Source organism: Lissotriton vulgaris, chromosome 5, assembly GCF_964263255.1.
Source record: "Lissotriton vulgaris chromosome 5, aLisVul1.2, whole genome shotgun sequence".
Classification (NCBI taxonomy): domain Eukaryota; kingdom Metazoa; phylum Chordata; class Amphibia; order Caudata; family Salamandridae; genus Lissotriton; species Lissotriton vulgaris.
In genome coordinates, this window is record NC_141693.1 from 1,008,062,577 (window position 1) to 1,008,078,672 (window position 16,096).

Genomic DNA, 16,096 nt, shown 5'->3' on the forward strand with positions numbered 1-16,096 from the left:
ATGGTGATACGACTGCAGCATATGCCGTGACAACATTACACACGATTGTAGAGACAGCTCGCATCCCCCAGAATTCTGCACAAGCAGCAGAGTTACTCGCACTCACAAGAGCGTGTGTGTTGGCGAAAGGAAAGTGAATGTGTACACTGATAGTCAGTACGCCTTTGGCGTAGCCCACAGTTTTGGAAGATTGTGGCGTGAACGTGGGTTCCTGACGTCACATGGTGCAAAAATTCAACACGGCCAGCTAGTGCACGACCTTCTCGAGTCACTGACCTTGCCCCTACAGGTTGCGATTGTGAAGTGCAGCGTGCATAGGAAAATCCGAGATGATGTTGGCCGAGGGAATGCATTTGCCGATGAGGTCGCGAAAGAGACTGCAAGGAACACAATGAGTCAGATGTATGTTGTAGGTCCTGCTAGATGGACCCCTGATGTGGGTATGTGTGAGGACACCATCGAAAGCGTGAAGTCTATACAAGCTGATGCTACAGAGAAAGAGGTGAATGAATGGAGAGAAAGCAAGGGTAGGTTAGACGCGAATGGTTGTTGGGTCGAACTGTCAGAACATCAGCGGTTGTTGTTACCTGATGCCTATGTGCTCGCAGTGGTAACGATGGCCCACGGAATGGCACACATCAGTGTGAAAGGAATATGTAAGCTGTTGGCCCCAGTATGGCAGAATAGTGGTATCCCAAAATGTGCGGAGAATCTGGTCAGAAATTGTATGGTGTGTTTGAAGCACAATCCCGGTAGGGGTACCCCAACCCCAGCTGGTCATTTTGCACCTCCAACGTACCCGTTCGAGGTCTTGCAACTCGATTTCATTCACATGGAGAGGTGCAATAACCTGAAATATGTCCTTGTTGTCGTTTGCGCCTTCTCCAGGTGGGTAGAAGCGTACCCCCTTAAGAACAACACTGCATTGTCAACTGCCAAAGCCCTTGTCAAGGAATTCTTCCCTAGATTTGGCATGCATAGACTTGTCTGGAGTGATAATGGAAGTGAATTCGTGGGACGAGTGATGAAGAGAGTGTGTGAGTGTCTAGGCATCCACAAGAAGTTCCACGCTGCAAATCATCCCCAATCGGCAGGATTGGTAGAGTGCTATAATGGCACCTTAAAATTGAAACTGGCCAAGATCCAAGCCAGCACAGGTCTCAAGTGGCCAGACGCCCTGCCGTTAGCACTCCTGTCTACCAGGATGATTGTCCATTCCAGATTAGGACTTAGCCCGCACGAGATCGTGTTCGGGCGCCCAGCAAATATATGGGGAGTACCGAGACCCAGGAGGCTCAGTGAAATAGAGTACCCTGCACTGTTTGACTATTTGCACGAACTGACAACTAAACTGCATGCTTTACATCAACAGGTCCACAGCTCCTCTCCACCGGCATCTGACGATCCAGGCCACGCCATCGAACCCGGCTCCTGGATCCTGATTCGGAATTTCAGACGAACAAAGAACGAGGAGCCTCGCTGGACCGGACCTTTCCAGGTTTTGCTGTCCACCCGCTCTGCAGTACGTGTCCTCTGGAAGAAACACTGGGTGCACGGGGCCCATTGCAAAAGGGTCCCGCTCCCCCTTCCATATGACCGATGGGTCCGGCAAGGAGTCGCTGATTCCGAGACTGAGTTTACACCTCGTTTTGTCCCCTTCAGCGATGCACGATTAAAAGGAACTGGTACCGACAAAGAGAGCGATTGTATTTTGCAAGGATCTGTGCCACCGTCGATGCAGTTGGACACTACAGAACCTGAAACATTGTTTGAAGATCACACTGTGCCTGGAAAGGAACGATATAATCTGAGGTCCAGACCAAGGAACTGACATAATCGAATTTGTGCGATTTCCCCCCCCCCCCTTTTCCATGAACTATTTTTGATTTCACAGCTCTCTCGCCCAGGGAACTAGCTCATTTTTGATTTTCGAACCGCCATCCGGTTCGGCTGCTAGGGCCGCGGTTGAAGTCTGAGGAGTGCAGCCGGGGACGCCTATGTCAACGGTTCTGGTCAGTCTGAGGGAATTACCCCGACCTAGACAGAGCGCACATCTTGGCAGAAGCAACCTCCCACCGCGGGCAGCAACCAGAGGATGGAGTTTCCAGGGGTTGAGAGACCTGCTAGACACATGACCTTTGAAAAGAAAATATGTACTGTAATGGAAAAAAAACGAACTCTAGTGTTAAGCATCTCAATGTTGTGTAGTATAATAATGTTTTTAACTGGCTATGCTCTGTCCATTTTTCGAGTTCCATTCATACACAACACACAGCTCGCACCTCCTCCTACTGTTCCCGCACACTCCTTTCACCCTCTACCTGAACACGAGTCTGCCAGAAGACTAGAATTCGTAAATAACTCCTTTATCCGGCTCCTACACCAGCACCAGTCTATAATGAACACATCGAATTGTTGGATATGCGGACTCATGCCACACAACAGATAAGGGCATCCCTTACTTTGTCCTGCCATTTAGTTATTTCGGTTCTCTGTGGGCTTTCCAGACCATGTTCCTGTTTTCCCTTGAACCATACGTTCGAGGAGAGAACTCAAACAATAAGGCCCTAGTGGCAGGGATCCGAAATATGAGTAGAGATATTGACACGGTTAGAGCAACTCCCAAAGATGAGTTTACCCCATACAGCAGGTGGAACATCACCAAGTGTGGGATTTCCTTTAGTGAGAGCCAGAAATCAAAGAAATCCTCCCCAGTCTGGATAGTGCCCCACCGAGGTCACTTATGTCTGCAAGGTATTGGCAGGGATCCCAAAGCACAGTTGGGGAAGAGCATATGCACGGAGACGTATGTGTTTGCCTCCCGAACTTCCCCTCCATTCTTGGCGGCTAAAGGCACCTATTTTGTCCGCCATGACAAAGCCTACACATGGTTGCCCTCTGACTTCTCGGGCACATGTTTTATCTCGTTTCTGCTGCCACCCACCTACACGGCCGGGGCAGATTACCACCGGACAAGGACAGTTAGGGGTGTCGTGAGTCAAGACGACACTGCGGGTCAAGAATTTGGAGACTTCGCAAAGGGTTTTCTGCCATTTGGGGGGCCTATGGTGAACAGCAGGAACATTCGACAATTGACGAGAATAGTTTAGTCCACCGTGACTGAAACGGCCGGTGCCCTTAGCAACTTGACAGCGGAGCTTCAGTCGGATCGACTTATGACCCTTCAGAACAGGGTTGCCCTGGATGTCATACTTGCAGACCGTGGTGGTGTATGTAGAGTGATCCAATCTAGTTGCTGCATTTTCATCCCCGATAATGCTCCGACAGTGTACCAGGCCATCTCCAAATTACACAAAATCTCTGATTCCCTTCACGTGGAGAAAGGGGATTGGTCTCTGCTAGGGTGGTTCTGGGAACTGATCTCTGCCTGGGGATGGAAAACTCTGATCTTCATCTGGATGATCTTAGCCGTTCTGTTTATGTTCTGCCTGTTTGTGCAGTGCGCTCCTGCAATATGTGGCCTCTGCACCACTTCATGTGTAAGGAAGCCTGTGTCAAGGGACGAATTGAGCAACAGAATGATGCTACAGCAGCATCTCCGTGAATTCATCAATACAGATTTGGACTCAGATTAGCGTGAGTTATTGCCTAATATGAGGGCAAAAGGAGGGTCTGTGGTACTGCAAATCCGGACCCCGCTGTTTCACAGATATCGAGGTCCAACACTCGTGTCACAAAATATCGTCGTACCATGACGAATTTGGTATCTACAGACCGGTAATGATTAGGACATTATCCCTATGCATTTGCGTCATGATTGAGTGATGCTAATACCCTTAAATCGTAGTTTCCGTCCCGAACCCTCAGACTCCATTTTGTAAACGGCATCCATCTTATGACTTGCCCTCATATAGTCAATTGATTAAGACCGAGTTTGATCTAAAAGGACACGCCCGCCGTAGCCGACTTCCCCATGACATGGTCGAAGCTGCCCCCACTGCCTCCAGCCAAGCCTGTTCGGGCAGCTCCTCGCCCAGTGGCCGAGCAAGATATCATCAAGGCACGACATGTCATAAACCATCCACTACATACAGACTCTGTTTTCCATACACATACACCTGTCCATGACTCTTGTTTATGACCCGTTTTATGATGGGAGGGTGCCCGACCTTATTGGTGTTTCATCAATATCTGATGGGAGTTCTGGATCTGGCGGGGTAATCCATCACAAACTAGACATCTGAAATATGTGCTGACCAGCATGACTTCGCTCTTTGTATTATTGTAGAAATATGTGTATAGCCATATCATAAACTCAAGAATTCTTGCCTACAGCTGTTATTTATGTATATAAGGAGAAGGCTGGTTCTGTAAAAACGAACAGTCTCCTGAGAACTTACGGCCCGTGTTGTCGTACTTCTAGGACGCATGTTACTTGGTTGCAGCCAATAAACTCGATCACTGACTTCGACTAGAAGACTCTGTGTTTCTGTAAGTCCAGAACAGGGAGAACTCAGAGGTCTTCGGGTGTGGTCCCCTGGCACCACCGTGTCTCTAAAAACCTGGCACCTCAACTCTCAAGTTTTTCGGTCACGTGTTTTCAGGGGCCGGAATGAAGCCCGACCCCGAAAAGGTAACTGCGCTCAACACCACCAAGAGCCCTCAAGATGTCAGTGACGTCAGGTCATTTCTGGGCATGGCCAGCTATTGCTCCAGATACATCAAGGACTATGCAACGATCAGTCACCCTCTTCGTGCCCTTACGAAACAAGGACAACCGTTTGTGTGGAGCCCTCAGTGTGAGCGGGCTTTCCAAGAAATTAAACAAGCCGTGGAATCAGCGAACAATTTGGCCTATTTCAACACCAAAAGGAAGACGGAAATTACAGTGGACGCCAGTACAGTGGGTTTGGGCGCCATTTTAGCTCAATATGACAGTGCCACTGAGCGGCGTCACATCGTGGCATACGCCAGCCGCAGCCTCTCCGACACCGAGAAGGCCTATTCTCAGCCTGAGAAAGAGAGCCTAGCCGTCGTATGGGTGTGTGAACACTTCCATGTGTTCATCTTTGGCAAACACTTCACCATGATCACATATCACCAGGCTCTTGTCACCATTTTCGGCAACCCCAAAGCCAAGATGCCGCCCACATTGAAAGATGGGGTCTGTGATTACAGGAATGCACATTCACCATTATTCACAAACCCGGGAAAGGTGAGAATACGGCGGACTACATGTCCGGACACCCCCAAGCATCTCATGAATCACATCCATCCATAGCTGAAGAATATATACACTTTGTGGTAAGTGTAGCCCGACCACCGGCAGTCCCACTAGAAGCGATCAAGGATGCTACGGCACAGGACAATATCCTTCAGAAGGTAGTGCGCCGACTGCGCACACATCGCTGGAGACACGATAGCGAGGATGAAACAAGTGACTCACAAACACGTCAGGAAATACAAGCTTTCCGACATGTCAGTGACGAGTTGTCAACCACCTCAGAGGGGCTCCTGCTGAGAGGCCATCGGATTGTCATCCCGAGGCAATTACGTCAAGGAGTGGTCAACCTCGCGCATGAAGGTCATCGAGGAGTGGTTGCCACCAAGAGAGCTCTACGGGAAAGAGTCTGGTTCCCGCAACTCGATCAAATGGTTGAGCTCACCTTGAAAGACTGCCTTCAATGCCAACTGGTAAAGTCGGGAGAGCCTCCAGCTCCTCTTCAAATGACTCCACAGCCCAAATGTATGGCAGGAACTTGCCATGGACTTCTATGGACCCCTCCAATCAGGCCGGTATGTGGTGGCTATCATAGACGAATACTCAAGATTCCCGATAGCTCAGTTTGTGTCGTCCACCAACGCCTCCAGCACAATTACCGTGTTGGACGAAGTATTTGCCGCATGGGGCGTTCCCAAGGAGCTCAAAACAGACAATGGCCCTCCTTTCAATGAACATGAATTCAGTGAATTTGCAAAGCATTTAAACTTTCGACATAGGAAGATTACACCGCTGTGGCCCCAAGCCAATGGCACAATTGAGAGGTTCATGGCCACCTTGAAAAAGACTTTTCAACAGGCCACCTTGGAAAAGAAAGACTTACAAATAGCATTGAACGAAGTACTAAGAGCATATCGGACTACTCCGCATGCCACTACTGGAAAATGGCCTGCCACACTCATGCTAGGGCGACCCATCAGGACAAGGAGCCCGACGTGGGAAGGAGCTCTGGCACCGGTGTCCCAAACACGCATTCATCGAGAAACAGCAAGGGCTGACCAAGCAGAGAAGAACAAGATGAAAACATATGCGGATGCCAGACGACACGCCAAGTCTCCCTCCCTCCAGACAGGAGACTGGGTAGTGGTCAAACAAGAGCAGGCCAAGAAAACAGATTGTCGGTTCAAGGAAGAACCTTTGATTGTTACTCAGCATAAAGGCACCCTGATCACCGCCGAGTCTGAGCAGAGAAGAATTATCCGAAATGTGTCTCATTTTCAGAAATGTACACCAGGCATGAAAGAGACACTTGAGAGGGACACCGCCCAACGAGATGGTGGCGGACTGAGTCAACCAAATCCAACCCCGAGACTTGACAGGCCACAGGAAGATGCGCCTATAGATGTTGGAACACGTCTCGGACCACGAAGAGGCATAATCAAGCCAAAGAGACTGATTGAAGAAATGGATTAATAATAGCTAACGTTTTTTTGTTAACAAAGGGGGAGATGTGATGTTGTACACGCTCTAGTAGTTGGGATGGGAGGAGCTTCGGGGTGGAGGAAGAGGAGGGGCAGTAACAGGAAAGGGGCAGATAGAGTAGGGACAGGGACTTGAACAGACGTGAGAATAAAGCAGAGAGAATATAAAGCACATATCACGAGTCTGTCATTATTTGATGTCATGACATGACAGACATGGTAACACTGGCTTATCCACAGCTGGCAAATTAAATGTACTTATAAGTCCCTAGTAAAGTGCACTGCATATGCCCAGGGACTGTAAATTAAATGCTACTAGTGGGCCTGGAACACTGATTGTGCCACCCACTAACACAGTCCTTTAAACAAGTCTCAGACCTGCCACTGCAGAGCCTGTGTGTGCAGTTTTAAATTGACATGTCGACATGGTGAGTTAGCCCTCTTGCCAGGCCCAAACCTACCTTTTTAATATTTAATAAGTCACACCTAAAATAGACTCTAGAAATCCCATGGTCATGGTGCTGTGTATTTAAAAAGTAGGACATGCACTTTTAAGTTTTACATGTCCTAGCAGTGAAAAACTCTTAAATTTGTTTTTCACTACTGCAATGCCTATCTCTCTCATAGGTTAAAATTGTAATTTCCAATTGGGAAGAGGGGAGCGCTAAGTTTGGTGTCCCTGGAATCATAATGTATGGTGATTAGATTTTAAATTGTAATTCAGAAAATACTATATTTTGAAAGTAGGAATTTTCTTACTTTGGCCATTTGGTGCCTTCTGCCTGTCTCTGAATACAGCTCTGGGGTGGGTGCCAGCTGGGCTTTGTGCATTCCCTGTAGACTGTCACACACCAAGGGAGCTTAGGCCTTACTGATGGACCATCCCCATCCTAATAAGCCATCCTGGGCAGAATGGAGGCAGGAGCTGACACTTACACCTGAATAGGCTGGGTCCTATCCCCACACCGAGGGCTGCATGCCCGGCTGCAGCCAGAGCAGGAAAGGCCAGGACTCTGTGCACTTTAAAGGCTTCTCTTTGAGGTCTCCCCCACTTCAAAGGCACAACTGGGTATAAGTACTCTTCCTCTGACAACACCAACCCAGTACACTTCTGGACCTGTGGATACTCTGCCAGGAAAAAGCACTGCTGTGCTGCTGAAAGGACTGAAACTCTGTTGGTCTCTGCTAGACCCCTGCTCTGCTGTGCTGACCTGCTTTTCCAGCCCCACTCACCTGAAATACAGGTACTGTGGGAATGAAGATAATCCCATTCACTCGTGCACAGTGCCTTGACCCTCGGTGCTAAACAAAACCAGCACGAGCGGCCAACGAGTCAGGGGAAGGTAGGATGAAAAAGAAAACAGGGAAGGCCATGATGAGACTGCTAAGCTTCTCTCAGGGTCACACTGGGACTACAGGCACTCCACAAGCATCTACAGGAACATACAAAAGAAAAGGGATATATACATTAATAAACAAAACACCCCAAAGTGATCTAAATCAGAATATCACAATTCCCTGGCTCACCCCTTTCTTGTTGAGTAATCGCCTCCATATGCATTAGAATTACAGCATCTAGTTATTCATGCAAGGAAGCAATAGTTCAGTGTACTCCAAGTCATCCACATATGTGCCCAGAAGAAAGGTCTGAAATGGCCAATAAAGCAGGAAAAACACAAAAAGGTAAAACAAAAACTGCTGTTATGCCTCTCCGCTATTTACCAACAAGGATGGGAGAGCATATATACACACAATAGGGAAAACAACCAGTGCACTGGAAAAAGGAAAAAAGGGGAGGGCAATCCAGAATGATAAAATAAGGATAAACAACTCCTCGCCAACCTGACCGGAGTGTTAGCGTTCCAAAGTCCAAAATACAAGTATTTCCAGTCCTTTTTTTCCAGCCGGAACAAAACCAGATCCTTCGGCGATCGAAAACAGGCATGGACACCTCCAAGTAACAAGCGCTTCCAGCTTCAGCCCGGTGCAAGAACGCCAATGCCAACTCCTTCCGGGGCAAGGAACCGGAAACCAGCCCAAGTGATGAGTAAGAAGGGAGAAGGCTCTAAATACGCCCAGTCCCACCTTCTACGCCCATGGCAGCTGCGCAGGAAAGGCCAGGCCAGCACCATCCTTGCACGGGGGAGAATCGAAAAAAGGAAAATCCGCCCACTCCCACGATACAGACCAACAAAGAGGAAATGGCATACCAACACCGCACCAGCAGTAGCACCACACACACCAGGATACGGTAAGACCTATCGGACCACAACACCTGCTGCCCTCCTTGGCTCGAAGTGAGAAGGACTAGACCTGCATCTCTCCAACCCAAAACCAAAGTGACTCCAAGGGCTTCCTGGATTGTCTCCTGTTTGATGTCTCAGGGACATCAAACAGTTCCACCCCGTATGCCTACAGCACCTGGACTCTGCCATCTGACTGGGTTCAAACTGGAATGGCATGGTGAGCACAACAACGATGTATTTAGGCCCAGATCTCTGTACTGGGGTGAATGTATGGACATTGTTCTGCATTTTGTACATCACCTTTTGTTTTTGCATTTGTCACCCCGAGTGGGACGGGTATGCTCAGGCGTGAGTCCCGTGCTTTCTATGCCACTGGAATCAAGCTCTCCAGGCTGATGAGGGCTGAAAGCCCAAAACCGGCCCTTGGATGCTTGTTTCCAGGCCAGGGAGGACCTGACTCGGCAGTTCGGGCTGGACTGTTCCAATGGGGCACAGGGTCAAGACTGGTTTGCATATGGCTGGGTTCAAACTGGAATGGCATGGTGAGCAAAAAAACGCTGGATTTAGGCCCAGATCTTTGTACTGGGGTGAATGTATAACATTGTCCTGCATTCTGTCCATCACCTGTTGTTTTTGCATTTGTCAGCCTGAGTGGGACGGGTATGCTCAGACGTGAGTCCCATGCTTTCCATGCCACTGGAATCAAGCTATCCAGGCTGATGAGGGCTGAAAGCCCGAAACCGGTCCTTGGATGCTTATTTCCAGTCCAGGGAGGACCTGGCTTGGCAGTTCGGGCTGGACTGTTCCCATGGGGCACAGGGTCAAGAATGATTTGCATATGGCTTGGTTCAAACTGGAATGGCATGGTGAGCAAAAAAACGATGGATTTAGGCCCAGATCTCTGTACTGGGGTGAATGTATGACATTGTTCTGCATTCTGTCCATCACCTGTTGTTTTTGCATCTGAGAGTCTTGCCCTGAAAAGTGGTGCCAATCCAGACCTAAGCCTTTGGAAGTGAGTATGAAGGCTGCAATTGTTAAAATCCACACATCAATGCCGTTGCCCGCTCGGAACCAGTACATCACCATTAACGCCGACGCTTCACCGCTGCTGACAGGATCAAGTGCATCACATCTCCATTAACTCATCACTGCCGCCACCAGGATTGAGGACATCATCAACAGCACGGTGCATTGCCTCAATTCCAGACGTATCTCTGACTTAGTGGGGCTCGGAGCCGCCGCATCGCATACATCCTAAGGATTGACACCGACACATCATCTCCTTCGCTTGTCGCATATCAATGTCGACGCAACCGCAAACTAAGGTACTGTCCCAGTGGGACAAGATACATTTATCCAACCCACACTCCATCGAGGTCGGCCTGAACTTTTGGATTCAACCCAGTCTAGCGAGAGTAGATAGCTCCAGATGGCATGTTATGCTTTTAAGTACTACATTCTGTTTATATTTAAACATTCATGACTCTGGTTATACTCATTGGATTTTTGTTGTTTTAGTCTTGCTTATTTCAATCAATTAAGCTCTATTTTTCTAACCAGGTGTGGTATTTTTTTCTATGGTGTTTTCATTATTCTATTGTTTGAAGTGTTGCACACATACTTTACACATTGCCTCTAAAGTTAAGCCTGACTGTTCTGTGCCAGCATGGCACCAGAGGTTGAGCGCGGTTTAATTTAAGGTGTGTATCTGACTTACCCTGATGAGGATTGTGGTTCCTGCTTGAACTGGGTGTATAACTCTGCCAACCAGAACCCCAATTTCTCACACTACCCAAGGCTTGCTAGATGGGAATCTGACAGCAGTAGAGGCATCACTTTGATCACAGGTGTCATTCTGGCAGTCTCTCCCCTTGTCAGTGATGGGTTGTATTGCTGTTTTCAGAATGGTGATGCTCTTCCGCCTTCTGTATTTTTTGCCAATCTTCCAATTGTTCTTCCTCATAAGTTCTTTCTGGAACTTCACAAACGTTTGGTAGACCTAATGTGGTACAAATCTCGTAGGTGGTTAGAGCTCTTACAACTGCAGCTCCTGGCAGGATGCAGTGGCCTCAGGGCCCCCAACTTCAAATGTTATTAGATAGATGGCCAATTACAATGGCTCCCCTACTGGCTGGCCGATCGCTCTCTGGAGGAGATGTGTACGATGGCCACCTCACTTACTTGAGCCATACTCCTAACACTCATGGCACCGGGGACTCAGCTCCATCGATTCCATCCTATCCTCCTTTGAGTGGCTCTTTCTTGCTTTGCTGCAGTACTGAGCTCACAAATCACCTAACTCCATATGAACCCACAATACCTTTGCTGAGCCTCAACACACAATGCAGCCTGCTTACCAAGCTCGAACTACAAGCTTGGGATCAGGTTGGGATCTCCACCTTGGGGATTCTCTTCTGAAACGGTCAACTTCTTTCTTTTCAATGCCCGCTGTATCAATATGGACTCCATGAGGATCCATTTCTCCTACACGCTTCTCTAAAGGGGGAGCCTCGGAGCCATGTGTGCTATACAAGATACAAAGCTGACTGCCCATCAGCTTATTCAAGCACTCCACACCTTGGGTGTCGGGCGTCGGTAGTTTAGCTGGCTTACTAGCGCCCTAATGGCCCAAACACACTTTCAACTGCAGCCCTTGAGGGACACATGGGAAACTGATTTTGCCAGACATTTGCATGACAAAGGACAGGAAAAAGTGCCGACATACCCCAGAAGAGGCTCATGGAATGCCTGACTAAAACATGTTCAGTTTCTCATACTACACTGAACCTATCTCTCTCACATGCTGCTCCCCAGGATCTTCCCAGTAACTCCAGACACCGGTGCGAGACAGAGCATTTTGGGAGCAAACTTAAAACATATACTAAGGGACTGCCCTAAGTTGCTACCCTTCTGGGGGATGATGTTGTTAAGACTTGAGGAGGTCTCGGGCATACAGGGCTCGAGTTCCTGGGAGGTTGGGGTCTGGGCATTTACAAAAGATCCCACAGTCAAAAAACAGCTGCACGCTTTCTGATCTCATTCTCATCTTAGCTAAAAGAATCATAACTATGAGGTGGAAGCATCTGACGCGCCATCGTTGGGGGTCTGGCTCCATGCACTGTCTTGCTAAGGCTGAGTCTACCGCCCACCACAGCGAGGAGGTCAGAGGCTTGTGCCACTGCCCCAATACCAAGGACTGGGAGACGTTACTCTCCAGGCTCCTAGAGCCCACAGACACTGATGATTTCACATCCGTGGCCATGAGTCCGGCATCCAACCCATCTCGTGTCAACACTGATCTCCCTGTATACCCTCTCAATTCTCTGACACACCTCCTAATCCCAGCAAAGACTCATTAAGTCACCGCTCTCATCAGCCGTGCATATGTGTACCTGCACCGACATTTCAACCAGTGGGACCTCCCCTCACCCCCCCCCCCTCGGCGCCCCATTCTCCCCAGTACCTCCTGTAACCTACCAGCCCAGAAGATGTTCAGATGGCTATTATTTATGACTGCTTTGTTTGAATATTGGTTATTCTATGCAGAGATTAAAAACATGTATTGCTATCTGAGGTGGAAAATTCCGAGAGCACACGAATATCCACATTATTGAAATCTGATTGCTTGCTCAAAAGGAAAAGCTTTTCCTCTTCTGCCGTTTAATGCAGTCTCATACTCTTCAGGTTCTGTTTGTATTGAGTAATTTCCACTATCTTCTGCCCCTTTCCAGAACATGTGTGGTGGACTCATTTGAGACGGTTCCTTCCAATATGGCTGCCACCCGAGCTGTCCTTTCTAATTTGAAGTGCCTTCCTTATCTGGTCTAGTTTTTGCCTAGATTGCTCCTGATGTGCAGGTTGGTCAGTGGTAGGGTTTTAGTTTTCCCGTAATTTAAATCTTTTCCCGAGGACGTGGCGGGGCTTCATTCGCTTCAGAGCATTTTTCGTAGTGCCTTTACTGAGCACCCACTAGACAAACACATGAGGAATCTGCTTGGTCAACAGGCATTTTCTCTAATCTCCCTGGCCTCTCTATTGCTTTCCCTTTTTAAATTTTACAGCTACTGGTTATTTTACAGTGTAGATGTCTCCATCCTTTTAAATATGCTATTTGGTTACTCAGCAAACGTCTCACTATTAGAATGAAAACATTTATTTACAAGTAATTCTTGCCAATTATTTAATGGAGCTAAAGCCTACTCAAAGCCTGGCACTTTGTCCCCACCAATCCCTACATCTGTGCAAACTGTATAGGGACAATAGGCAAATGGTTTTGAAAGTAGCATCTATAAACTTCAAGAGATAATAAAAAAAAATGTGTTAAGATCCACAGCGTACAAAGGCTGATACTTGAATTGTATGACAATCTTTCTACAGATCTGTCAATCCTTCAGTAAAAATATTCAGCTGCTAACACCGGATACCCTCATAATCCTGTTTATTGGTTCTATGAATTTAATTCTCGACAAAATCCATGGGCATAATTTTAAAGCGTAGAACCTTGAGCTAAACAAAATCAGATGATATTATTACACTGAGATAGAAAAAACATTTTGAAGCTGTTAAATTAAAAAGTGATGAACTCACCTTCTCTCTCTTGTTGTTTTTTCCACAGACTTCAGTGTTGTTTTTAAGTCGAGCCTGGGCAGCGCATGCAGTATTGGAGTATGGCTTTGAAGCCCCGCCCACTTTCCGCCCATCTTTATAATTGGCTTGTATCATTTTCCTTCGTAAATGCTGGCTTTTGAGTCGTTATTAAGCTGGTTAGTGCCTCCTTGGTACCCCCTTTTCTGCATCTGTTACCTTCTATAACGACTGGACCTTTTACTTGTCTTGTTACACGGTCTGCTTTATCTTGGCTATGAGCACTATTTTTTTAATTATTTGCCCCATACCACCCAAGTCGCAGCACGCCTCCCGTTACTATTTGACTTATAATTATTAATGGCGGTTCACTTTAACTATAGCAGCCGTGTTCCTTTATTTATTTTAGCAGCATGGTCCGTCTTAAGTATTGCAGCCGCGCTTATTTATTTATTTATTGTTTACCAGCGCCCATGCGGCGCTTTCACATTCATGGAAGCCTTGCCCCTTTCTTTAGACAAGCCATGTCTAAAGAAAGGTGCGCAGACGCTATTAAAGTGAAAGTGTGTCATGGGCGCTTTTACAAAAAAATAATTGGCAACTTGACAGATGCTTTTTTTTGTCAAACCGCCCCATGCCTCGATTTCACTTTAATGCCGGCCACTCCCCCGTCTTTAGACCCTGCTTGCCTAAAGAAAGGGAAGCAGCCTCCATCATAGCGCTGCATAGGCGCTACAAATTTGCATTGTAATAGGTCTTGCATTTGCGAACGTTTAAGCTATTGTATTGCCAATAGCTCAAACTCTCATTAATGCGAGACCAATTGCATTGCAAATGCTTGTTTATTGCCCTATTGGTTATAATATCAGTTGAGTGACTAAACAGTGGAATGCAACTCACATAAATGCATGCAACTTTTATTCCTGACGTCAAAAATGGTCAGGTAAAGTAAAAGTGTATTTCAGTCCAGGCTTATTGACTCAAACTGTGCAGCATGTGTCCAAAGCAGGGTGCCCTTTCACTGGCTACAATCCTGTGGCACTCTCGCTGAAATTGAATCACATTTTAGCTCAAAGACAAGAAATCATAGATGAATATCAGATGCCCAACTAAAAAATAGAAACTTGACAAGATTTGGTTGTAAACCACGCAGCAAGATGTATTGTTGGAGGTTACTTTTACAGCAGAGGTCAATTTTCTTTTTCTTGTTTAATACACTCTACAGGTTTGGGCATTTCGTGCATATATGAATGCAAATCTTTCTTCCCCTTTTATCCCTCCGCTATCCTTCTTACTCCAAGTAACAGACTAATATCCTAGGTAAGAGAAAGGGTTATCTTAAGGCACAGATAAAGACAGGTATAAAATAATGTACCTTATGACTTAACAAATACATACAGCAAAATATGGAAAAGTTAAAAATTCATTTATTTGAATATATTAAGAAAACAATCAATAGGGATAACTAAACTAAATCCCTGAACTAAAACAAGATAAAAGTGAGACAATACATATAATTGCGACCTGCACAATTACAAGCAGACAGAACAGTTACAACATACATTTGTTGGATACAAGTTTGTATATTCTTTCTCCGCTCTAATATCACCAGAGTAGTATCACTACCAAATCAGCGTATCTATTATGGTGTTGGAGACTTGAATTATACGCTTTAGGTTGCGTTGACGCGTTTCGGTGAAAACTCCTTATTATGATCACCTTTATCAAGACATAAATTTTGTCTGCCAGAACCAGAGGGTATGTAAAATCGCCCTAGGAGTAAATGTCATGCAGAAAATTAGCATCATTTTTAACTCAGTGGACTTATAGCGTTACTGTAGTTAATACGTGGAAAAAATCACAACATAGTTACAATTCATTGTCTTCTGTCATCTCTATTATTATGTTGGTTACAATGGACACCATTTTTTTCTCTAGGTTAACATGTGCATTTTTTCAAAATATTAGAAAAACCTTAGAAAAACAGAGAAACGATTTACTGGAAGTGGCTCATGGCTATTGACTTTGTCGCTCAAAATTTGGCCACATGGTTTATCGACAATAAAGATTACTGCAAACATATCCTGTATATTCCCAATATGTCTTGAGCTAACAAAGCAGTAAGTAAGGCTATTTATTCGGAAAACGTTTTAGAATCCTTCCTAGGTAACCCAATTATACTACCTAGATTCCACATATAAAGATTTCTTCTAGAAACGCAGGTAAGGGGCACTTGGGGCCTCAGATTTCACTACTCTTGAAACAAAGTGGGGGGTACGGGTCCACTAAACCAGTTGAATTGTAACAAAGAACACCCAAGTTTCAGAGATAGACGTATGGGGTAGTCATATTAATATCAGCTTACCCTGGGATAACATTGATGATCCTTTATAGGGATCACTTCACGTTTCCTAATCGGAGCGTGGGCTTCTGTAGTCGCCTTATACAATGCTGCAGGTAGTAGTATATTTCTGTTTCTGTGGTAACATGGAGTTTTGCATTAATGCATATCTTATATAATGCTACATTGTTAGGAATAGAAGATATAGTTTAGATTCATGCCTACCTGTTCTGAATAAATGCGATATTTTGTTGTCCCA